The sequence below is a fragment of the Elephas maximus genome, chromosome 3, assembly GCF_024166365.1.
Source record: "Elephas maximus indicus isolate mEleMax1 chromosome 3, mEleMax1 primary haplotype, whole genome shotgun sequence".
In the NCBI taxonomy this organism is placed as follows: domain Eukaryota; kingdom Metazoa; phylum Chordata; class Mammalia; order Proboscidea; family Elephantidae; genus Elephas; species Elephas maximus.
Genome location: NC_064821.1, coordinates 13690772 through 13717652, shown reverse-complemented (window position 1 = coordinate 13717652; position 26881 = coordinate 13690772). Strand labels below are relative to the sequence as shown.

The 26881-nt window shown below is 40.8% G+C and overlaps 1 protein-coding gene across 4 annotated transcripts in view; it reads right to left on the bottom strand.

Annotated features, from left to right (window-relative positions):
• ZNF558 (zinc finger protein 558) overlaps window positions 1–26881 on the bottom strand; it is a 386595-nt gene that overhangs the window by 110797 nt on the left and 248917 nt on the right. Inside the window, exon 1 of one of the 4 annotated variants that reach the window (XM_049881362.1) lies at window positions 279–4286. The exons of the other annotated variants lie outside the window; for them this stretch is intronic. The gene's annotated coding sequence lies outside the window, so the exon portion shown is untranslated. Of the gene's footprint in view, window positions 1–278; window positions 4287–26881 lie in introns of those variants that run through there. 4 annotated transcript variants of the gene reach the window in all.

Here is a 26881-nt window from a genome sequence, read left to right as displayed (position 1 = left end):
TTTAATTTACTCAGTACTGCTTATTACCGTTTGGTATCTCCCCCGCCAGGGCACTCAGGTCCCAGAGCCTGGTTTGCCCCAGCAGCCCCACACCTTCCCTGGTAGATCCAACGGAAGCATTTTGAACAGCGCACTGGACAGGGTGAGAGCAGGGCATTTAGACTCAGGCCAACTACCCTGAGCTTCCCGACACCGCATTTCTCACAAACATCCAGGTGAAGCTGATGCTGCTGATCTGAAAACCACGCTTTTGTTCAGCGGGATTCCCAAAATTTTACCTGTTAATCCACCCAGAGACACAGCGCCACCCGCCTACCCGGCTTCCCGACTCTGGTAGTTCAGAAAGGAGTTGCGCCCGGGTGGGCCGGGACACCCAAGGAGGCGGCAGGAGAGCGGCGGCGGCGGCGGCTGCGGGAGGGCCCCGCACAGCCCGGCTACAAGAAGTCCCGCAGCTCTGGGAGGGCAGAGAGGCCAGGAGTGCGCAGAAGAGCAGGCGCAGAGCCCTCAGCCCCGTGGGCTGTACCTGCTGCAGGACCAGGCAGAACATATAGAAACAGAAAACATACCCCACACTACTGAGGGGCCACGCGTCAAAACACTTCCGGCCCCTAGACCAGCACTTCCGCTTCCTGTTTCTGGCGCTACCGGTGCCGTAGGGGAGGGGCTCCGTGCGCTTACCCGGAGGGCTCCACCTAGTGTCCCTGCGGTTTAATGCCTTTGCCGCGAACTAGTGATATCGTTGCTAATGTCAGATGGATCCTGGCTAAAAGCAGAGAATACCAGAAGGATGTTTACCTGTGTTTTATTGACTATACAAAGGCCTTTGAGTGTGTGGATTGTAAGAAATCATGGATAACTTTGTGAAGAATGAGAATTCCAGATCACTTAATTGTGCTCATTAGGAACCTTTACATAGATCAAGAGGCAGTTGTTCTGACAGAAAGAGGGGATACTGATTGGTTTAGAGTCAGGAAAGGTGTGCGTCAGGGTTGTATCCTTTCACCGTACCTATTCAATCTGTATGCTGAGCACATAATCCGAGAAACTGGACTTTATGAAGAATAACGGCATCAGGACTGGAGGAAGACCCATTAACAACCTGCATTATGCAGATGACACAACCTTGCTTGCTGAAAGTGAAGAGGACTTGAAGCACTTACTAATGAAGATCAAACACCACCGCATTCAGTATGGATTACACCTCAACATAATGAAAACAAAAATCCTCACAACTGGACCAATAAGAAACATCATGATAGACAGAGAAGAGATTGAAGTTCTCAAGGATTTTGTTTTTCTTGGATCACAATCAACACCTATGGAAGCAGCATTCGAGAAATCAAAAGACGCACTGCGTTGGGCAAATCTGCTGCAAAGGACCTCTTTAAAGTGTTGAAAAGCAAGGATGTTACCTTGAAGACTAAGGTGCGCCTGACCCAAGTCATGCTATTTTCAATCACCTCATCTGCATGTGAAAGGTGCACAATGAGTAAGAAAAACCAAAGAAGAATTGAGGCCTTTGAATTGTGGTGTTGGTGAAGAATATTGAATATAACATGGACTGCCAAAAGAACGAATAAATTTGTCTTGGAAGAAGTACAACCCAAATGCTCCTTTGAAGCAAGGATGGCAAGACAGCGTCTTACATACTTTAGACATGTCAGGACAGATCAGTGCCCGGAGAAGGACATCATGTTTGGTAAAGTACAGGGTCAGTGGAAAAGAGGAAGAACCTCAATGAGGTAGATTGACATAGTGGCTGCAACAATGGGCTCAAGCATAACAATGATTGTAGGGATGACACAGGCCTGGGCAGTGTTTTGTTCTGTTGTGCACAGGGTCGCTATGAGTCGGAACCGACGCGGCGGCACATAACAACAACAGGAATCTGTGCACTGCTGTCTTTATTTCCTCCGTAGAGAAGAGCCTAGGTTTTCTAATATTCGTATAGAAGCTTAAAGACAGATTTCAGTAAGCAAGGATTTCTAATACCCTTGGGGAGCAGAGGAAGATGTATTTGCATCCTTGGCCGTTTGAAAACAAATTTTTAACACGTCCTTTAGGGAAATAATTTGTTTGCTCCTGATATATATTTGCTTATCTTCAGAATTGTTAAAAGTGTTTACTTTGGCTTCTGTTTCACGGTTTGTCTTCTCTTCCATATCCGGTATCTTACTCGAGGAGCAGGTCACCAACTCTGCAAACCCAATGTGATCTCTCTAAGAGCTGAGGACCCTTGAGAGAGGCATTTTCTAGGATGAGAGGCAGGAAGATACCGAGGGGCAATAGGTAAAAGGTGAAGTACTTTTGAAAATGACAATTACAAACAATTTTTACTTTTTTTCTCAGGTACACACACATATAGTGAAGTACATAATGTGTACTAATCTTAAGTGTACAACACCATCAATTTTTAGATCAGGATAAACACTCATATAACCTCCTCTGACATCAAGTTGGAAATCCTGGTGGCATAGTGGTTAAGTGCTAGACTGCTAACCAAAAGATTGGCAGCTCGAATCTACCAGGCGCTCCTTGGAAACTCTATGGGGCTGTTTAACTCTGTCCTATACTGTCGCTATGAGTAATAATTGACTCGACAGCAATGGGTTTGGTTTTGGACATCAAGTTATGGAAATTTTCCAGCACACAAGAAGATTCCCTCACGCCCTTTTCCCAGTTGAAATACACCCCCGGAGAAACCAGTGTTCTATTATTGCTAGAGGTGAGATTTGCCTGTTCTTGGACTTCGTATAATCAAAATCATACTGTATGAAGTGTATCGTGTCTGACTTCATCTAGTCAACATAATGTCTGTCAGATTTTATCTATGTTGTTGCATATATCAGTAATTTGTTTTTGTTGTTGTTGTTGCTGTGTTTTATTCCAATGGATGAATATACCACAACGTTTCTTGTTCATTGATTTTATTTTGTTGTTAATGTTTGTATTATAACCCAGCATATGGTCTCTTATTGAGTAGTTAATGATCACTTACAAACAACATGTCTTCTGCTGTTGTTGGGTGGAGTTTTCAAGAAATGGTAATTAGGTCAAGATGGTTGATGGTTTGTTCAGTTCTTCTATATCTTTGCTGACTTCCACATGCTTGTGGCTTTTTTTTCTATTTCAGGTTTCATTTTTCCTTCATATATATTGAAGCTCTGTTGTTAGGTGTAAACACATTTAAGATTATTATGTCTTCTTGTTGAATTTCCCTCTTATTATTTCGCCATGTACTTCTTTATCTCTGCTAATTTTCATCCTCCCCTCCCCATCTCTTACCAGTTAAATGATCTTTGCCTGACAGTAAGGAGGTTGGTTCCTATTATGTGTAATTTGTCTGTGTATTTGTTAAACCCTTGTACACATGTAATTTCACATTTACCAAACAGTATAAATGTACCAACTAAAGAAGTATTTCTTTGCAGTTAATCTTGTATTTAGCCTTACGGTTTCCAGAAAAGCATGGTCTCCAAAGTTCTTTAGGTTAGCTCCTTTTTTCCACAGGGAAGTTATGCCATACGTATGTAATAGAGTTAGATACTTTTATCACAGTTTGCTTCCCATGCTGGGATACACAGATACCCTGGATGATTGTTTTTAAAATTGTGTATAGCATAGTCCACTCTTTGTGACGTACATTTTGTGGTTTTGACAAATGCTTACAGTAATGTAAACACCAATACCATACAGAACAGTTCTATTGCCAGAAAAATACCTTTGTGAAGGCTGTTTCAAATGCTATTTATTATGATCCATTTTTTCATTTCAATTTGGAACATTACATTTTGAGTTTAAACTGATCTCTCTGTTCCTCTCTCTGTGTCTTGGTATAAGAGTGGAGAACGTGGAATTTAATATTTAGGAGTGACTCATCCTCAATTCTCTTTGTCAAAATGGAGAAGACCCAGGGCTTTAGAAGAAAATTTGTGGTTTTCTTAACCTCAAAATGATAAATCCAAAGCCTCGATCTCTTCCATTTTGAGTAATGTTAAGTGCCATCGAGTTGATTTTTGACTCATAGTGACCCCATATGACAGAGCAGAATTGTCCTATAGGTTTTCCTAGGCTGCAATATTTTTGGAAGCAGATCACCAGTCTTTCGCCCTGGGAGCTGCCGGATAGATTTAAACTGTCAGCTGTTCGGTTAGCAGTCAAACACTTAACTGTTGTGCCACTGGGATAATAAACATAAAAAAAAAAATCTAGAAAACACAAGAACTTACAGTACTATATCTTTATCTTTTATAATTTCCATAAATTTATTATTCTTCTTTTGTGCTAAGAACCACGTATGATGTGATAGGAATTTTCAGCAGTGTGATTTGGGTTCTTTTTTGTGTTGTCATCAGTGAGGACAGACTGTTCTTAGAAACATCCATTATGGTGAATTTTGCAATTAAAAAATGGTGGGAAATTAAGGGCACTGACTATGCAGTGCTTCCCTTGAGGACAGAAATGGAGTGGCCTGATGAATATTCTCAAAATGTCCTAGAGTATAAATATATGATTTTACATTTTAATGAGTCCATTTGTAGAAAAGAAGGTCAAAGTTGGCTTTAAAGCTCAGAATCTTGCACTGTTTTGAAATATTCACCAAATAGGTACTTTCCTGTATTTTCTCCCCATAGTATCTAATATTAAGAATAAGATCACCCTAGACTCTCTGTTAACCTAGAAACTAAAACCATTCTCAAAGCCAACTCTTCAGACAAAGGTTAGACCGGACTATAAAACAGAAAATAATACTTGTGAAGAGTGTCCTTCTTAGTTCAAGTAGATACACAAGACTAAATGGGCAGCTCCTGTCCAGAGGTGGGATGAGAAGGCAGAAAGGGATAGGAGCTGGTTGAACAGACACAGTAAACCTGGGTTGGAAAGGGGGATTGTGCTGTCACATTATAGGGATTGCAACTAGGGTCACATAAAAATATGTGTATAAGCTTTTGTATGAGAAGTTAACTTGAGCTGTAAACTTTCACCTAAAGCACAATTAAAAAAAAAAAATAAGATCAAAGGAAGAAAAAGGCTATCAATAATGGTGACAAGGACAGTTCATTCATTGCCTTTCTTTATTTGACAAGGATTTCAGGAGCATCTTAATATGTCCCAGACATACTGAGATGGAGGACATAACGTCATGTAGAAGACAGGGATCATCCTTACCGTAATGGAGCATATCATTTAGCAGGGAGACAGGACAAAGGCGCAAAGCCCTATACGGGACAGGAAAAGCACCTAAGTTTGTGAAATGGAAGGAATTGTTGGCACCTGCGACATACCTCAAAGAGGATGATCTAACTAAAGCTTTTCAAGTTTAATTTTTTTTTAAATACTGCATGGGCCATAAAATGCATCTCTTAATTTTGACCCAAGAGAAGTCTGTGGGTGACATGGATAATCTGTCAGGTGCAGCACAAGAGAGTGAGACTCACACAGGAAGGCCAGAAAACAAATAGAATTTTGTATTTACAGGTCCAAGAGAGGAAACTATAGCATACCTCAATCCAGAGCCACACAGGATGTTGCACTAGGGGACAAGGAAACAAGCTGGAGCTGAAGGAGAGGGCTTATGTATGGCAAGCAGGGTCGGGTATTGGGGTTAGCACATGCTGAGGACTTATGGTCAGTTTAGAAGTTTCTAGTGCTATAGTATGTGAAAAGAGAGAAGTATTAATTTTTTTATTATCATGGTTGAAAATATACACAGTAAAAATACACCAATTAACAATTTTTACATGTATAATTCAGTGATATTGATTACATTCTTCAAGCTCTGCAACCATTCTCATCCTCCTTTTCTGAATTGTTCCTCTGCCACCAACTTAAATTTACTGCCTCCTAAGCTTTTTTTTTTTTTAAGCTTACTTTCTGACCCTTTGAGTTGGTGTTCACAATTTGAACACATATAGTTTTTTAGAGGAGCACAGCGCTCAAGGCAAACATTCCAGGATTCAGCTAGCATATTCTTTGGTTTAAAGGAGACTTCAAAGGATATTTTTGGTTCAAGGTTTAAAGATTTTCTCAGAGCAATACTTTCAGGGGTTCATCCAGCCTCAGTGGCTCCAGAAAGTCTGGTTTCCAGGAGAATCTGAAATTCTGTTCTGTGTTTTTCCAAAGTGAGAAGTTTTCATCACGAGCACCATAGCAGGCATGGCCTGGAGGAGCAATGAGAACTATAGCTGGTGAGAAAATGGGTTATAAGATAGTAATAGGTTTTTCTCACAGGAAACTGCATGGGGCATGCTGGGAGAGCTAGTTAGGGACTATAAGTCTTGAGAGACTATGTGACAAGATAGGAATGGTGTTGTCAGAAACTGGTGAAAGGGCAACTAGGATAAATTAATGGATGCTAAGGCAGATACTAAGACTGATTCGCCATACATCTGTCAGCTCGTTGTACTGTGGGGGCTTGTGTATTACCGTGATGCTAGAAGCTATACCACAGGTATTCAAATACCAGCAGGGTCATCTATGGTGGACAGGTTTCATCTGAGCTTCCAGGATAAGACAGACTCGGAAGATGGACCTGGTGGTGTACTTCTGAAAAAAATTAGCCAGTGAAAACTTTATGAACAGCAACAGAATATTGTCTGATATAATGCTGGAAGATGAGCTTCTCAGGTTGGAAGGCACTCAAAAGACATCTGGGGAAGAGCTGCCTCCTCAACGTAGAGTCAACCATAACTATATGGATGGGGTTAAGCTTTTGGGACCTTCATTTGCTGATGTGGCATGAATCAAAATAAGAAGAAACAGTTGCAAACATCCATTAATAATCGGAACATGGAATGTACAATGTATGAATCTGGGAAAACTGGAAATCATAAAAAGCGAAATGGAACATATAAACAATATCCTAGGCATTAGTGAGCTGAAATGGACTGGTGTTGGCCATTGTGAATCAGACACGCATATGGTCTACTATGCCAGGAATGACAAATTGAAGAGGAATGGCATTATATTAATCAGCAAAAAGAACATTTCAGTGTCTATCCTGAAGTACAATGCTGTGAGTGATAGGATAATATCCATATGCCTACAAGGAAGACCAGTTAATAAGACTATTATTCAAATTTATGCACCACCCACTGAGGTCAAAGAGGAAGAAACTGAAGTTTTTACCAACTTCTGCAGTCTGAAATTGATCAAACATGCCATCAGGATGCATTGATAATTACTGGTGATTGGAATGCGAAAGCTGGAAACAAAGGACTGGTGGTTGTAAAATAGGAACTAGGTGATAGAAACGATGCCGGAGAGTTGCATGATAGAATTTTGCAAGACCAACGCCTTCTTCATTATGAATGCCCTTCACCAACATAAACAGCAACTATGCACATGGACCTCACCAAATGGAATACACAGGAATCAAATTGACTATATCTGTGGAAAGAGACGATGGAAAAGCTCGGTAAAATCAGTTAGAACAAGGGCAGGGGCCGACTGCAGAACAGACTATCAGTTGCTCATATGCAAGTCCAAGTTGAAACTGAAGATAATTTGAACAAGTCCACAACAGTCAAAGTATGACCTTGAGTATATCCCACCTGAATTTAGAGCCCATCTCAAGAACCGATTTGACACATTGAACACTAGTGACTGAAGACCAGACGAGTTGTGGAATGACATCAAGGATATCATACATGAGGGGAGCAAGAGGTCATTAAGGAAAGAAAAGACCAAAATGGATGTCAGAAGAGACTCTGAAACTTGCTCTTGAACACTAAATAGCTAAAGCAAAAGGAAAAAATAAGGAAGTAAAAGAGCTGAACAGAAGATTTTGAAGGATGACTAGAGAAGATGAAGTATTATAATGACATGTGCAAAGACCTGGAGATAGAAAAGCAAAAGGGAAGAACACGCTCAGCATTTCTCAAGCTGAAAGAACTGAAGAAAAAATTCAATCCTCGAGTTATAATACTGAAAGATTCTACAGGGAAAATATTAAACAACCCAGGAAGCATCAAAAGGAGATGGAAGGAATACACAGGGTCACTATATCAAAAAGAATTGGTTGATGTTCAGTACCTACGGAAGTAGCAGTTAAATCAAAAGACACTTTGCATTGGGCAAATCTGCTGCAACAGACCTCTTTAAAGTGTTGAAAAGCAAAGATGTCACCTTGAAGACTAAGGTGCACCTGACCCAAGCCATGGTGTTTTCAGTCACCTCATAAGCATGGGAAAGCTGGAGGATGAATAAGGAAGACTAAAGAAGAATTGATGCCTTTGAATTGCGGTGTTGGCGAAGAATATTGAATATACAACGGACTGCCAAAAGAATGAACAAATCTGTCTTGGAAGAAGCACAACCAGAATCCTCCTTAGAAGCAAGGATGAGCATGCTGGATCAGGATGCTACATCTCATATGCTTTGGATGTGTTGTCAGGAGGGATCAGTCCTTGGAGAAGGACATCATGTTTGGTAAAGCAGAGGGTCATCAAAAAAGAGGAAGACCCTCAATGAGATGGATTGACACACTGACGGCAGCAATGGGCTCAAGCATAACAACAATCGTGATGATGGCACAGGACCAGGCAATGTTTCGTTTTGTTGTACATAGGGTCCTTATGAGTTGGAACTGACTGGATGGCACCTAACAGCAATATAAATATATATATATATAATAGGTTATAATTCTTGTTTTTGTTAAGGTTTTAATACATACCTTAAAAACAGGTGACTAATTTTTTAAATATTAGTATATTCATACAATGCAATACTACATAACACCAAACAAGAACAAATACCTGTTGCAGGTAAAAACGTAGATAAAATCTGATATGTTCAGTAGATGAAGTCAGACATCATGAATTTCATGCAATATAACTCCAATTATATGAAGACCAAGAACATGCAAAAACCTGTCTCTGCAACTAACAGAACACTGGTTACCCCCAAGGACAGTATCAGTTGGGAATGTGGCATTATCAGTTGGGGATCTCAGAGGTGGTTTTATAAGTGTACAAACATTTAAAAATTCGTTGCATTGTACATGTTATATTTCCTGGCTACTAAACTCCTACCAAATATATGATTCCCAAATATTTCTCTCATTCTGTAGGTTCTCTATTCATGTTGTTGTTAAAATATTTTTAGAAAAAATATATTGTGCTTTAAGTGAAAGTTTACAAATCAAGTCAGTGTCTCATACAAAAAATTATATACACCTTGCTATATACTCCTAGTTGCTCTCCCCCTAATGAGACAACACAATCCTTCCCTCCACTCTCTATTTTCATTTCAATTCGGACAGCATCTGACCCTCTCTACCCTCTCATTGAAACAGGCTGCTCAGCCATATCTTGAACAGTACCTGAGCCAATTTTTTTTTTCCTTCTTTCTTCTTTCTCTCCCTTCCCTCCCCTAGCCCATCCCTGCCTCCAAGTAAGATCCTGATGTTAGCTCCCCAAATGGTTAAGTGTTAACCAGTGTTTCCTCTAAGACTGTGGAAAACAAGTGGTATTGATCTAAGCCTGTCAAATAAGACAAGGATGGCGCCAGCTACCCCCTGAGCTGATAGGATAATGGCAGGAAAAGATCAACATGTTTGAGATATGACCACCAAAACCAAACAGAAGAAAGAGAACGCACATTCCACAAGTCCCTAAAACTTATGGCCCCTTTTCCCTTAAAAACCCGAACCCATCAGTAGTCTGGTGAGACAGACGACTTTAGGAGGAGATCATTCCCCTCTGTCTCCATATACCGATATATCTAACAAAGCTCTTGCTACCCACCTCATCCCTGTCTCAAGAATTGGCTATTTGCAGCAGGCGGCTCTAACTCGCGAAATTGTGGTAACATCATCTCCCCTCCAGACAGGAAATTCCCACATAGTCTCTTATGTCTCCTTGATCCAAGAAGCTCACTCTTCACCAGTATCATTTTCTATCCCATAGTCCAATCCAATCCCTGTCTGAAGAGTTAGCTTTGGGAATGGTTCCTGTCTTGGGCTAACAGAAGGTCTTGGGACCATGACCTCCGGAGCCCTTCTAGTCTCAGTCAGACCATTAAGTCTGGTCTTTTGATGAGAATTTGAGGTCTGCATCCCACTGCTCCCCTGCTCCCTCAGGGGTTCTCTGTTGTGTTCCCTGTCAGGGCAGTCATTGGTTGTAGCAGGTCACTATCTAGTTCTTCTGGACTCAGGCTGATGTAGTCTCTGATTTATGTAGCCCTTTCCATCTCTTGGGCTCATAATTACCTTGTGTCTTTGGTATTCTTCATTCTCCTTTGATCCAGGTGGGTTGAGACAAATTGATGCATCTTAGATGACCGATTAGTAGCGTTTAAGACCTCAGACGCCACCCTCCAAGGTGGGATGTAGAATGTTTTCTTAATACATTTTGTTATGCCAATTGACCTAGATGTCCCCTGAAACCATGGTCCCCAAACCCCTGCCACTGCTATGCTGGCCTTCGAAGCATTCAGTTTATTCAGGAAATGTCTTTGCTTTTGTATAGTCCAGTTGTGCTGACCTCTCCTGTAGTGTGTTGTCTTTCACGTCACCTAAAATAGTTCTTATCCACTACCTAATTAGTGAATACCCCTCTCCCACCTTCCCTCCCCACTCTCGTAACCATCAAAGAATATTTTCTTGTCTGTTTAAATTATTTTTCAATATCTCATAATAGTGGTCTCATATAATGTTTGTCCTTTTGCAAAGGACTAATTTCACTCAGCATAATGCCTTCCAGATTCCTCCATGTTAAGAAACGTTTCAAGGATTCATCATTGTTCTTTATGGATGTGTAGTATTCCATTGTGAGAGTATACCATAATTTATGTACCCATTCTTCCCTTGATGGGCACCATGGTTGCTTCCATCTTTTTGCTATTGTAAACAGTTCTGCGGTGAACATGGGTGTGCATATATCTGTTTCTGTAAAAGCTCTTATTTCTCTAGGATATATTCCAAGGAGTGGGATTGCTGGATTGTATGGTAGTTCTATTTCAAGCTTTTTAAGGAAGCACCAAATCGATTTCCAAAGTGGTTGTACCATTTTACATTCCCACCAGCACCATATAAATGTTCCAGTCTCTACACAACCTCTCCAACATTTATCATTTGCTGTTTTTTCTTCGATTAGTGCCAGCACTGTTGGAGTGAGATGGAATCTCATTGTATTTTTGATTTGCATTTCTCTAATGGGTAATGATCAGCATTTCCTCATATATCTGTTAGCTATCTGAATGTCTTTAGTGAAATTTCTGTTCATATCCTTTGCCCATTTTTAATTGGGTTATTGCTCTTTTTGTAGTTGAGTTTTTGCAGTATCGTGTAGATTTTAGAGATCAGATTCTGATTGGAAAAGCCATAACTAAAAACTTTTTCCGAGTCTGTAGGTAATATTTTTACTCTTTTGGTGAAGGCTTTGATGAGCACAGGTGTTTGATTTTTAGGAGTTCCCAGTTACCTAGTTTTTCTTCTGCACTGTTAGTCATATTTTGTTACTGTTTATGCCATGTATTCAGACTCCTAGCGTTGGTCCTATTATTTCTTCCATGATATTTATCATTTTAGATTTTATATTTAGGTCTTTGATCCATTTTGAGTTCGTTTTTCTGCATGGTGTGAGGTATGGGTTTCGTTTCAGTTTTTTGCAGATGGATATCCAGTTATGCCAGCACCATTTGTTAAAGAGACTGTCTTTTTGTCATTTAACTGACTTTGGGCCTTTGTCAATTATCAGCTGCTTATATCTGGATGGATTTATGTCTGGGTTCTCAATTCTGTTCCATTGGTCTATGTCTGTTCCATTGGATGGATTTATCTCTGGATTCCCAATTCTGTTCCATTGGTCTATGTCTCTGTTGTTGTACCAGTAGCAAGTGGTATAGTAGGTTCTAAAGTCAGGAAGAATGAGGCCTCCCACTTTTATTCTTCTTTTTCAGTAATGCTTTACTTATTCGGGGCCTCTTTCCCTTCTATATGAAGTTGGTGATTTGTTTCTCCAACTCATTAAAAAATGTTGTGGGAATTTGGATCGAATTTCATTGTATCTATAGACTGCTTTTGGTAGAATAGACTTTTACAATGTTAAGTCTTCCCATCCACGAGCAAGGTGTGTTTTTCCACTTATGTAGGTCTCTTTTCGTTTCTTGCAGTACTGTCTTGTAGTTTTCTTTGTATAGGTCTTTTACGTCTCTAGTAAGATTTATTTCTAAGTATTTCATCTTCCCGGGGGCTATTATAAATGGTATCGATTTGGTGATTTCCTCTTTGATGTTCTTTTTGTTGGTGCAGAGGAATCCAACTGACTTTTGTATGTTTATCTTGTATCCAAATGCTCTGCTGAACTCTTCTATTTCAGTAGTTTTCTTAAGGATTCTTCAGGGTTTTCTGTGTATAAGATCATGTCATCTGCAAATAGAGATACTTCTTCCTTACCATTCTGGATGCCCTCTATTTCTTTATCTAGCCTAACTGCTCTGGCTAGGACCTCTATCACAATGTTGAATAAGAGTGGTGATAAGGGGCATCATTTTCTGCTTCCTGATCTCAAGGGGAATGCTTTTAGGCTCTCTCCATGTAGCATGATGTTGGCTGTCTTTGTATAAATGTCCTTTACTACATTAAGGAGCTTTCCTTCAATTCCTATTTTGCTGAGAGTTTTTTTTTTTATCATGAATGGGTGTTGAACTTTGTCAAATGTGTGTTCTGCATCAATTGATAAATCATGTGGTTCTTGCCTTTTGTTTTATTTATATGATCAATTACATTAATTGTTTTTTTAATGTTGAACCATACCTGCATACCTGGTATGAATCCCACTTACTCATGCTGAATTATTTTTTTGATATGTTGTTGAATTCTATTGGCTAGAATTTTGTTGAGGATCTTTGCATCTAAGTTCATGAGGAATAAAGGTCTGTAATTTTCTTTTTATGTGGTGTATTTACCTGATTTTGGTATCATGGATATGCTAGCTTCATAGAATGAGTTTGGGAGTATTCCGTCCTTTTCTATGCTCTGAAATACCTTTAGTAGTAGTAGTATTAACTCTTCTCTGAAAGTTTGGGAGAGTTCTACAGTGAAGCCGTCTGCGCCAGGGCTTTTTTTTAGTTGGGAGGTTTTCAATTAACTTTTCAATCTCTTCTTTTGTTATGGGTTTATTTAGATGTTCAACCTCTGTTTGTATTAGTTTAGGTAGGTAGAGTGTTTCTAGAAATTCATCCATTTCTTCTAGGTTTTCAAATCTGTTAGAGTATAATTTTTCGTAGTAATCTAAAATGATTCTTTTAATTTCAGTTGGGTCTCTTGTACTATCGTGCATCTCATTTCTTATTTGGGTTATTTGCTTCCTCTTCTGTTTTTCTTTTGTCAGTTTGGCCAATGGATTATCAATTTTGTTAATTTTTTCCAAGAACCAGCTTTTGGTCTGGTTAACCCTTTGGATTGTTTTTCTGTTCTGTATTTCATTTAATTCTGCTTTAGTTTTTATTTGCTTTCTTCTGGTACCTGAGGGTTTCTTTTGTTGCTCTTTTTGTATTTGTTCAAGCTGTAGGGATAATTCTTTGATTTGGGCCCTTTCTTCTTTTTGGATGTGTGCATTTATTGATATAAATTGACCTCTGAGCACTCCTTAGCTGTGTCCCAAAGGATCTGATAGGAAGTGCCTGCATTCTCATTGGATTCTACTAATTTCTTTATTCCATCCTTCACATCTTCTATTACCCAGTCGTATTTAGGCAGGGTATTGTTCAGTCTCTAAGTTTTTCATTTCTTTTCCCTGCTTTTCCTATTATTGATTTCACCTTTACGGCCTTATGGTCAGAGAAGATGCTTTGTAATAGTTTGATGTTTTGGATTCTGCTGAGGCTTGCTTTATGAGCTAGGATGTGGTCTAGTCTAGAGAATGTTCCATGTGCTTTGGAAAAGAAAGTATTCTTGGCTGCTGTTGGTGCAGTTTTCTGTATGTGTCTATGAGGTCAGGTTGGTTGATTGTGGCATTTAGATCTTCTGTGTCTTTATTGAGCTTCTTTCTGGATGTTCTGTCCTTCCCCAAAAGTGGTGCATTGAAATCTCCTACTACAATTGTGGAGCTGTCTATCTCACTTTTCACTGCTGCTACTAGAGTTTGTTTTATGTATCTTGCAGCCCTTTCATTGGGTGCATAAATATTTAATGTTTTTCTCTTCTTGGTGTATTGTCCCTTTAATCATTATATAGTCTTTTTTTATTCTTTATGATGGATTTAACTTTAAAGTCTATTTTGTCAGAAATTAATATTGCCATTCTTGCTCTTTTTTGATTGTTGTTTGCTTGCTATATTTTTTCCATCCTTTGAGTTTTAGTTTGTGTCTCTAAGTCTAAGATGTATCTCTTATAGGCAGCATATAAATGGATCGTGTTTTTTAATCCATTCTGCCATTCTGTGTCTCTTTATTGCTGCATTTAGTCCATTTACATTCAGTGTAATTATGGATAGGTATGAATTTAGTGCTCTCATTTTGATGTCTTTTTTGTGTGCTGTTGACAGTTTCTTCTTCCCACTTAATTTTTTGTACTGAAACGTTTATATATTGTCTTTTCCTCTTATTTGTTGTTTTTTAATTTTTTTTCTGCTGAGTCTTTATTTTTTTCTTGTATTTTATTTTGATGAGTAGGATTGTTAGTCTCCTTTGTGGCTACCTAAATATTTACCCCTATTTTTCTAAGTCTAAACCTAACTTTCATTTCTTTTTATTGCATTGACTTCTTCTCCATATGAAAGATCTATGACTACATTTCTTACTTCCTCTTTATGGTTTTAATGTTGTTTCTTTTACATAATGACATCGCTGTTTCCCTGTTTTGAGTGTTTTTTTTCCTTGATTTATTTTCGTGATTTCCCTTTCTGATTTGACATCTGATTGCTCTGTCCAGTGTTCTAGTCTTGGGTTGATACCTCATACTATTGATCTTCTAACCATAGAACTCCCTTTAGTATTTCCTGTAGTTTTGGTTTGGTTTTTATGAAATTCCCTAAACTTCTGTTTATCTGGAAATGTCCTAATTTCTCCTTCATATTTGAGAGACAGTTTTGCTGGATATATGATTCTTGCATGGCAATTTTTTTCCTTCAATTCTTTATATAAGTCATCCCATTGCCTTCTTGCCTATATGGTTTCTGCCAGTAGTCCAAGCTGATTCTTATTGACTCTCCTTTGTAGGTGACTTTTTGTTTATCCCTAGCTGCTCTTAAAAGTCTCTCTTTATCTTTGGTTTTGGCAAGTTTGATTATAAGATGCCTTGGTGACTTTCTTTTAATATCAAGTTTGATGAGCATCTTGGATAGATATCTTCTCATCTTTCACAATATCAGGGAAGTTTTCTGCCAACAAATCTTCAGCAATTCTCTCTGTATTTTCTCTTATCCCTCCCTGTTCTGGTACTCCAGTCATTCATAGGTTATTTCTCTTGATAGAGTCCCACAGGATTCTTAGGGTTTCTTCAGTTTTTTAAATTCTTTCATCTGATTTTTCTTCAAATATATTGGTGCCAAGAACTTTATCTTCAATCTCACCAATTCTGCCTTTCACTTGTTCAGTTCTGCTCCTCTGAGTTTCTACTGAGTTGTCTAATTCTGTAATTTCATTGTTGATCTTCTGAATTTCTGAATGCTATCTCTCTCTTTTTTTTTTTTATCTCTCTATGGATTCTTGCAGTTTATTAAATTTTTCATTATGTTCTTGAATAATCTTTTTAATTTCCTCAACTGCTTTATCTGTGTGTTCCTTGGTATGTTCTGCGCATTGTCTGATCTGCTCCTTGATCTCATTCCTGATGTCCTGAAAAGTTCTGTATGTTAATCTTTTGTATTCTGCATTTGGTAGTTCCAGGAAGGCACCTTCATCAAGATTTCTTCATTCTTTGTTTTGAGAGCTTGTTGAAGCAATTATAGTCTGCTTCTTTATGTGATTTGATATTGACTGTTGTCTCTGAGCCATCCAGAAGTTATTGTATTAGTTTCTTTTATGTTTGCTTACTGTATCATAGCTTCTTCCTTTGTGTTTTGATATTCCCAAATAGGTTCCTTGAGCAAGCTAGCTTATTTTCACCTTTGAATCTTTAATGTCCTGTCACCAGATGGCTAGAGCTGTTCTCAGGTGTATCAGGAGTCCATTCACTTTTCTTGTATGGATTCAGCTCCAGAGCCCAGGTAGCTGGTCATCAACAGGCTCTGTCCTATAGTCTTAGAGGGGCAGGGATGACTGGTGTACATACCAGTATCTGGTTGCAACAGGGGGTCACACTCTAAACAAGGCAGGGGCTGACAGCCATCCCCCGAGTGTGAGGAAAGCACGTCCCTGTTCCGTAGAGTGCACAGGTGGGTAGGTTCTGCAGATGGACCATGGTCACCCAGTGCTTTTGGTTATAAGGACTGGGAGGTACCAGTTTTCCTTGGACCCCCATTGCACGTGGCCTGGTGACCTGAGTGGAGCCTCAAGTCCTTAGGCTCCTGATATGGGTAGGTGAGGATCCTGTTCAAGAGGCAAAGTGGTGTCAAACATCTAACACCCACCTCTCCACGGCACAGCTGAAACAGTTGCAGTCTGCCAATAAGGGCCTATTCTCCTGAAATATGCCCACAAGGTCCATGCAGGGGGAAAGGTGTTCAAAGTCCACAGACCATTTATGCCTGGACAGGAGCCACTTCTGTCCTGAGCTCCCCAGGTTAGTGGAGCTGGCAGATTATCTTTTCCCCCAATTGTGAATTTATTCCTTCTCCAAGGCCAGGAGAATGGCTCAGAGTGCTCAGCCTGCAGGATCTATCTCAGGGCTGGGGAAATCAAAACCCACTGAAGCCAGCTTGGGGCGGGGTACATTTCTCTCATCTTCCACCTTCAGGAAAGTACCAAGTCCTGTTGGTTTACAACCAAAATATAACCACTGTCTTCATGGCTGCAACCCTAGTCCAAGCTACTCTTAGAGATGTCGCTTAGGAAAACATCTTCTGAACTTTCCTCCACTTTTTATCTTATCACAAGAAGGTATGATCCCCACTCAACAGCAAGAAGCATATTTCAAAAATATAAAGCTAGTAAGCTATCAATCACATATAGAATAAAATCTATATATTTTTTACATTGGCCAAGAAGACTCTACATGTTCAGGCTTATGTATAGCTCTCTGACTTAAATTTGTAACGCTCACCCCCATGTTAAGTAAGCTCTTGACACATTTTTAAAAAACTTTTACAGATATGTCAAGATTTTCCCTGCCTTTCATCCTTTGTCCCAGGCATTTCCTGTGATTAGAGAATACTTTTTTACCATAGGAAACCCATTATTCTCCTAATTCAGGTCTAACTTCAAATGTCACCTCCTCAGAGAGTTCACCCTCTGTTGCCTCAGTTATTCTCACTTATTTCTGTGTTTAAATATTGCACTTTTCAGAATGTGGTAAATCCAATTCAGGTTGACATTAATCTTAACCATGTAAATATAACCAAATTCTTTTTGAATGTTACCTTTGCTTTTATCTACTCTATTTCCCTATGTGACAGGCTTCCAGCAAGCAAAAAGCCGTGAAGCTCTGCATTGTGGTAATGGCAGCCCTCTCACCCTCTCTGCTCTGTTGGTCACTTAGGGTTCTGGTGAGTCCACTAGAGCTGTGATGTCCACTAGCCAGATGCGGCTATTTCAATTAAAATTAGTTAAATCTAAAATAATTCAGTTCCCTGTTTGCACTAGTCATGTGTTAAGTGGTAAATATCCACATGTGGCTAGTGGCTTCCATACTGAACTGTACAGAGACAACCCATGCCTATCTTCAAAGAAAGTTCCACTGGATAGTGCTGCTCAACAGTATACACAACAAGTGGTAACCTGTGTGTGATTATTCTGTGTGTGACCCATATCATAGTCCTGAAAGAACAAGAAAACAAAACCCAGAGTGTCTGCCCGTAGATTTATACTCTAGCATGGGAGACAGTTTTAAATACATCATGAAAAACCAGGGACATCTGATACCTGTAATGAAAGAACCTAACCCAAGAGTCAGGTTAGACTGCTTGAAAGGGAAAATTGTTTAAGTGAAGACTTATAAAATTAGTTGGATTTAGCTATATACATGGTTAGTTAGATATATGAGCAGGGTTGATAGCATCTGTGATGGGTGAGCATGGAAAGAGTAATTCAATTGGGAAAAGTGAGTGTGTAAATCCCTGAAGCAGCAAAGTGCATTATTATCCATTGTTTGATAAAAGAGATGATTGGAGCAAAGAAAACAAAGTGTGGGTTGAGGTTGGGGGGTGTTGTGTGAGCCAGACTGGAAGAAGCAATGGTAGCAAATTGTTAAGAATCATGCTGACCACTCTGGGCTTTTTGAAGGGCAGTGGGCAGCCATCAACGGGCATGAAGCAGGGATGGATGTGAATATATTTGTGATTTAAAATGGAACACTCCAGTTCTTGTACTGCAAATAGATTTTGGAAATGCATCCATAAATGAATGATGTCAAGCAGGAGCTTATTATAAACAAGTTAAGGAAGACTGTGAGGTGGCCTAGACATGGAGATTGTTTGTAGATCAGGAAGACAGTGGGTGATATACTGTAGACGTAGATGGTTGAAAGGGCATCTCAGTCGATAAGATGCTCATTCCTTGAGTTGCCAGGCTAAGGAACAGTGAGTGCTTCTCAAAGTTGCATTTGGATGTGGATAACAAGGATGCATTAAAATACAGACTTATATTTAGTAGATCTGGGGTGTAGCTTGAAAGTCTACATACCTAACAAGTTCCCAGTTTATGCTGAAAGTAAATATACAAATAAAGTTGTGGATTAAAATTAGCACTGTGAGAGAAAATAATAAAAGGCAAGACAATACTTAAATGGGAGACACTGGTATAATGGTCATGCAAGAGAAAGAACATTTATACTGAGATCAAGAAATAAAAGAGTGGAGAGGCAGGGCCAAGATGGCTGACTAGATAGAAGCTACCGCGGATCCCTCTTGCAACAAAGACTCAGAAAAACAAGTGACTCGATCACTTACGTGACAATCTACAAACCCTGACCATCAAACACAGATCTAAAGAGTTGACATGAGTGAGAGGGGAGTAAAAAGCCGCACCCTGAAGCAGCGACCTCTTCTGGAACCGGCATCCCGCTCCACAGCCTTGAGCCCTCGCGGTTCCCTGGTGCTGAGTGGCGGGGCTGATTGTGGCTTGCTGAGGCAGGGCAGGCATGGGACACAGCCCTAACCCCTAGCCCCCTGGGGTAACCTCGGTAGAGACTCAGCCAGTGCAAGCAGGCTGCACACTGACATGGCTAACGAGAGAACGAGCAAGACAGGGAAGGAGCGACTGTTTTCAGAGACTGGATCCAGTGTCCCAGTCAGAAAATCTTGGCGCTGGGCTTTGGACTGGGCACAGGGGAGCTGAGCACAGCTTCCTGAGATGGTGGAAACACAGGACGCAGCCCTAGCCCCCTCAAGTGACCTCGGGGGAAGCCCAGCCAGCGCATACAGGCAGCACAACAACGCAGCTGACAGGAGGAGAAGTCACTGGGAGCCAGGGACTGGTTTTGGAGCCTGGAGTGCGGCGTCCCAGCCGGGGAACCTTGGTTCTGGGCTTTGGACTGGGAGCGGAGGAGCTGACCACGGCTTCTGAGACAGCACAATCACAGGACGCAGGCCTGACCCTTGGGGGCAATCTCAACCCAGCCAGTGTACACAGCCTACACGCCCCTTGGGAATCTCAGATAAAACAGTCATCACCGAGCAAGATAAGCAGCTTTGTCTTTATTGCTGGGTGCTACTATCTCCTATCTATCTGATGCCTCCCCTCCCTGTCCCAGGCGGCTTCATTAACATTGGAATTTCCATGGCCAGGGAGTGATGTGCTCTGGGGTTTAGTTTTTTTTCTTCTTTTCCTAACCCATTCTCCTGGCCTGAGAGAAGCAGCTACTAAAATCCCAGGGATGAAAAATCCTTCCCTGACTTCCCTAAACTGGAATAAAAATACAGAATCAGCTCCAGCCAAGCATATGAGATCCACAGTCTTTGGCTTTCATCCCTACAGGGAACAAGGTGGCTATTATTATAATAGCAATTATAATAGAGATCTATTATTATATAGCAATTCTGATAGAGATCTGACTGTAATTGTTTTAGCGGATCACTGGAAAGACAAGTTTTCCAGGTCTGATATCTCTACCTATTAAACAGAGCCCTCACTGATCCACAACTGGGAACTGAGGGCTGAAACTCCACCCAAACCACCTAGCCAGCTGCCAAAGGGGTCTGAGGATACTGACACCTACCAGTCTTTAGAGGTACATGCATTGGGTGCCTAAGGTACAGCTGCAGAGCCCACCCACCATAGTGCTTTAGGAATAGAGACACACAGCATCCTGCCCCCCTGGAGTGTGAACCCCTGCTGCTACTAGAATCCGGTGCATACAACTATCACCACTACTTCTCTGAGTTAATAGGTGACAGTCTATACCAGACACTTGGTGGCCGAAAATCAGAACACCTAAGCTGATTCTATTCAAGAATAGTGAATGGACTCTAAGGCTTATATACCTGGTAACAGCCAAGACCAGCAGGTAATAGGACATAAGTGATTCAAAGGCTACAACAATCAAGACAGCACAATCAAGTAGCCCGTCTGGTCTGGGTATACTGAAAGAAAACAAAACAAAATAAGACTCAGTGAGCAAATATAAAATAAATCATTACAATATCTTATAGATGGCTCAGAGACAGCAGTCGATATCAAACCACATAAAGAAGCAGACCATGATTGCTTCTACAACTCCCCAGATTAAAGAATCAAAATCTTTCCCAAATGAAGATAAAATCCTGGAATTGCCAGATGCAGAATATAAAAAACTAATATACAGGATGCTTCAAGACATCAGGGATGACATCAGAAATAAAATAAGGCAATCTAAAGAAAAAGCCAAGGAACACACTGATAAAGCAGTGGAAGAACTCAAAAAGATTATCCAAGAACATAGTGGAAAAATTAATAAGCTGCAAGAATCCATAGAGAGACAGCATTCAGAAATCCAAATGATTAACAGTAAAATTACAGAATTAGACAACTCAATAGGAAGTCAGAGGAGCAGAATCGAGCAATTGGAATGCAGAGTGGGGGAGTTGAAGGATAAGGCAGTTGACACCAACATAGTTGAAGAAAAATCAGATAAAATAATTTAAAAAAATGAAGAAATAAAAGAGTGAGAGTCAGCTGGATGGGGGAGCTGGGGGGGAAAGGGGATGGGAACAGAGGCAGAAGAAGGCTCCTTAGAGAAAACTTAATGATTTTCTGATTTGTTTGTTGATTGATTTGTTATAACGCTGAAAGAGAAAGTGTTAGGAATCCTCCCAGATTCCTTGAAAGCTTGGGGACTGGTGGTGTCAATGGCCTGAGAGCCAAAAAAACAGAACAACAAAAAAAAAAAAACACAGGGGTAATAATGAAATTGCAAAATCAACAGGACAAATACTGATCACATATTACAATGGTATATATGAAATGAAAGTTAAAAACCAAAGATCAGTAGAAGAGATTTAGCTGCACGTAGTTAAAAATCAATGAAGCGTGATGAGTGCATTGACCAAATTTGAAAAATGTGTTCTCCCTGAAAATTCACCCACGTTGATATCAAATAACAGTGTATGTGCTGATCTACAAGGGGCAACGTTATGTAGGTGAACATATAAACTCATCCTTGAACCCCTCAGTCCCTGGAGAAAATCAGAGTCAAGTTTTCAAGACTTGCCCTGGATGTTTCTCTGGGATGAGAAATTCCTCCTTCTGTGATCCTGTTACCAAAAGGAAGAGGCTTGAATAGCTGTGTGAAGAATGCAGGTGTGTGCTCTGGAAGGCTGGAGCCTGTTCTGCCTTAAACAGCAAATGCACTCGGGGTGGAGCACTGCCTTGAAACTGGAAGTCCTGCTCAGGGAAAGAGCTGCAGGCTAAGGACCTGTCATGCCCCCTTGCTCAACACTGTCTCCTCCCGGTCTTCTTCCATTTCAGGCCCCAGGTATGGCAAAGGGAGAACTAGTCCAGTCTAAGCAGCTGGGTACCCAGGGCAACCATCTTGTACATCCTTGCTATCACAAGTAAGGTTTCAACTGCTCTGACTGGTATGTGGACCAAACATTATTCAACTGCTTCCAATCTGCTCAGTGGCTCTGCTTCCACTCCCATCCCTCCCACTTAAGTGACTTCTTGGGCTCCAGGAGGACATTCACTTAACATCCAGAAGCTGCAGCCACGATATGATGAGTACCACAGAGAACTGGCTAATTCTTAGTACAAGGGGGGAGGCTAAATATGATTTGGTGGGGGACCAGCTGTGTGCTCCTGTGCTGTGTGTTTCTATGAGGTAAAAGGTGGCAGAGGAGGCCAATCCTAAATGGCATCCTAAGGCCCTGTTCTACGGTCACTGGACCCTTCCTCTACACATATGTGGATTCTGAAGCCTTGGATGCCTGGGGTTACTTTTCACATGTGACTCTCAGAGCTGTCATCATGCAGCCTTACAACCCCACCCTGGGCCTCAGTGCTCTGCGTTGAACGACAGAATGTCCTGGGCAGAGTGTGAAGACGGGGCAGCTCTGGCTGAAGAGCCTGAGCCCCAGGCCCTCCAGAGCTATCCTGTCCTTTCGCTGTAAACAGTGTTCCTCCCGCAGGCACTGGAGCATTTTCTGTACAGTTCTGAAGCCATAGCTCCACCTCTCACACAGGGTGATGGGGTAAAGAAAGGGAGAGACAATTATTTGGGGAAGAACCCTGACTCTGTATGGGTTCTATGTGGGGCTTAGCACCCTCATCACCTCAGCACAGGAATGAGGCAGGAGAGTGAGTCCAGCTGGATCATGTCTGGGGGCTCCAAAACCATCAGTTTTTCCAGTGGGGAATGGTTTTGTTTGAGTCTTTCAGGTGAGGAAGAAGCATGATACCCAGGTCCCTGTCCTCCCAGGCTCCCTGTGCCTAGAACTGGTATTACATTTCTAAAATTTCTGACTGCTCCCCACAGTTTTGGATTAAAATCTGAAAGTGTGTGTGTGTGTGTGTGTGTGTGTGTGTGTGTGTGTGTGTGTGTGTGTTTGCTTGCTAAAGCAGCTAAGGTATGAGATAATGATTTCTCCTGCCTGGCCGGCAGCCAGGGCAACACTACAGGTGTAATCTAGAGTCATGGGGTGAAGCCGCCCCTAAACATCCTTGGGAAGGCTTCGTTCAGATTCTGAAAAAATAGGCATCGAAAACCAGGTTGATTGGACTAAAGGCTTTTTATTAGGGGAAATTTATGTACAGAAGGGCAGCACAGATTCCTATGGGAGAAACTGCAAAGCACTGGTCATTAACTTAGGTTATAGTATTGGTGTGTGCTGGGGGCCTTTACTCTACCACTTATTACTCAAAGAGTGGGTGATTACAAAGGGGGAAAGGAATGTGATATCAGGACCCCAGGAGTAGCGTCACAGAAGGAAGGGAGGGGAAAGGGAAGTCTGAAAACCGAGGGGGTAGGGGGATGGGAATGGCCCTGAGGAGGGGAGTCTGGTTAATGTCCTCATCTAACTACTGGTAGAGTTACTTTCTGTCAGGCGCCTTTGCTCAATCCCAGAGTCCTTCATGGACAGGATCCATAATGGATATGTCTAACAACCTGCAATCTGCCCCTTCCTGCATGGCTCTTATAATCCCATGTGCCCACTGCTTCCCTGAGCCTGCAAGGTAGGGGTGAAATGAGAGCAGGGCTTTCTTCCCTAGTTTATTAAAGCATTGCAGACATACAAACATGCACCACACCAGCAAGATAAGTGAGTTCAGAAAATGATTCCACCTATTACAATGCAAAGAAGTGCAAGTAGTAATTTTTTCCACCATGTTCCCCACCCAGAGAACCACCCCTTAATCGCCATCCACTAGGTGTCATCCCCCATGTATTCTATGCAATCTAATTGGGTTTGTTAGTGGACAAGGGAGTGGTTTACGATGGCTGCATTGCCAGGAATATGTACACAACATTCAGTTTTTAATAAAGAACAGGTGCCTCCTTGGGCCGCCATTGTCATGTCCAAAGCCATTCTGTTCTGGAGCACCACTATTCTCAAGACAGCAGTTTCTTCACTGTGAGTAGCAAGCCCAAGTTCAGTGTCATTTAGGGGACTGGTGATAAACTTTTCTGGAATCTCGGTTTTGGTCATAATATTGCCAACACTAAGAGTAAAAATGGCAGGCGAGTAATCCCACCAAGAAAATACAGACCTTTTACTCCACTGCCCCCTCCAAATAGGTTCATTGTAAGGGGCAAGTATAACCTTTGAAATGTGAGAATGGATCCAAGGAAAGCATAGAGGGCAAGTACCCAGCCAGTGAGGGGTGGGAGTCAGCCATGGCCAGAGATTAGTGCCACATAACCACTGCGTTCCTTCCAGTAGGGGCTACCCAATATCTTCCCAGAGGGAGAAAGAGACAGAAGTCTGGTCAGTGTCCTTGTCTAATTAAGGATGAGGTTACTGTCCAATTAGTCACTCTTGCTTAGTCCCAGAGTTCTTCACGGGCATGATCCATATTAGCTTTTCTAAAACACCACAGATGAGTATATTTTAAGTTCTCAGGGTCACAGTTTCCACTGGAAGGAAATTTTGGGATCAGTTTGTTATGTTTCCAGTAACAATTTTTTAATTTAATGGATTGGAAACTTCTGAAACACAGAAGGATGCCTGTTTTAACTGATGTAAAAATGACTCTTAAGCTACTAAAATCTTGAAAAGGATCTGAAGGACTAGTATGAAATTTATGACATTATTCCAGAACCCCTAATGTTTTAACTCTTTAGGCATTTCGGACCCAGCGTCTGTTCAGTTTGTTGTACTGTGGTGGCTTGCATTTTGGTGTGATGCTGGAAGTAGAAGAGCTGAATGGAAGATTTCAAAGAATGGCTCGAGAAGACAAAATAAAGTATTATGGTGAAATATGCAGAGAAATGGAGATAGAAACCAAAAGGGGAGAACACATTCAGCATTTCTCAAGTTGAGAGAACTGAAGGAAAAATTCAAGCTTCTAGTTGCAATATTGAAGAATTCTACGGGGAAAATACTAAACGACACAGGAAGCATCAAAAGAAGATGGAATACACAGAGTCACTGTACCAAATTGACGTTCAACCATTTCAAGAGGTAGAATATGATCAGGAACCAATGGTACTGAGAGAATTCCAAGCTACACTGAAGGCATTGGTGAAAAACAAGACTCTGGGAATTGACGGAATGCCAATTGAGATGTTTCAGTGAACACGTGCGGCGCTGGAAGTGTTCACCCATCTATGCTAAGACATTTGGAAGACAGCTACCTGGCCATCCAACTGGAAGAGATCCAAATTTGTGCCCATTCCAAAGAAAGGTGATCCAGCAGAATACGGAAATTATCAAACAATATCATTAATATCACACACAAGTAAAATTTTACTGGAGATCACTCAAAAACAGTTGCAGCAGTATGACAGGGAACTGCATAAATTCAAGCTGAAATCAGAAGAGGACATGGAATCAGGTATATATCACTGCTGATTTTAGATGGATCCTGTCTGAAAGCAGAGAATACCAGAAAGATATTTACCTGTGTTTTATTGACTATGCAAAGGCATTTGACTGTGTGGATTTTAAAAAATTATTGATAACATTGTGAAGAATGAGAATCCCTGAACACTTAATTGTGCTCATGAGGAACTTGTACATAGACCAAGAGGCAGTTGTTCGAACAGAACAAGAGGATATCGCATGATTTAAAATCAGGAAAGGTAAGCATCAGGGTTGTACCCTTTCACCATACTTATTCAATCTGTATGCTGAGCAGATAATCAGAGAAGCTGGACTGTATGAAGAGGGACAGGGCATCAGTATTAGACAAAGACTCCTTAACAGCCTGTGATACACAGATGACACAACCTCGCTTCCTGAAAGTGAAGAGGACTTGAAGCACTTACTGATGAAGATCAAAGACCACAGCTTTCAGTATGGATTACAACTCAACATAAAGAAAACAAAAATCATCACACCTGGACCAATGAGCAACATCATGATAAATGGAGAAAAGATTGAAATTGTCAAGGATTTCCTTTTACCTAAATCCACAATCAAAGCCCATGGAAGTGGCAGTCAAGAAATCGAACCACACATTGGATTTGGCAAATCTTCTGCAAAAGACCTTTTTAAAATGTTACCTTGAAGACTAAGATGTGCCGAACCATGCCAAGGTATTTTCAATTGCCTCATATGCATGTGAAAGATGGACAATGAGTAAGGACTACCAAAGAAGAAATAATGCCTTTGAATTACGGTGTTGGTGAAGAATACTGAATATACCAGGTACTGCCAGAAGAACAAAAAAAACTGTCTTGGAAAAAGTACAGCCAGAATGCTCCTTAGAAGTAAGAATGATAAGACTTCATCTCATATGTTTGGACATGTTATCAGGAGGGACCAACCCCTGAAGAAGGGCATTATGCTTGGTAAAGTAGAGGGTCAGCAAAAAAGAGGAAGACCCTCAACGAGATGGATTGACATAGTGGCTGCAGTAATGGGCTCAAGCATAAACACGATCATGAGGATGGCATGGGGCTGGGCATTGTTTCGCTCTCTTGTACATAGTGTTGCTATGAGCCAAAATTGACTTGATGGATGTAACAACAACAACAACAGACATTTTGGAAACCTTCCTCTGATGGAGATAAAATGAATGTACACACTGATATTCCTGGTTACTGGGTTTAAACACACAGCTCTGACTCACTTTTTTGATTTGCACAAATATACCATTTCATAACAGTTAGGCTTTGGGTGATTAAATCTTAAATGTTTCTATACTTATGAATGGGAATTCCTAGGAAACATTAAATACCACGTTTGATTCATATTATGTCTTA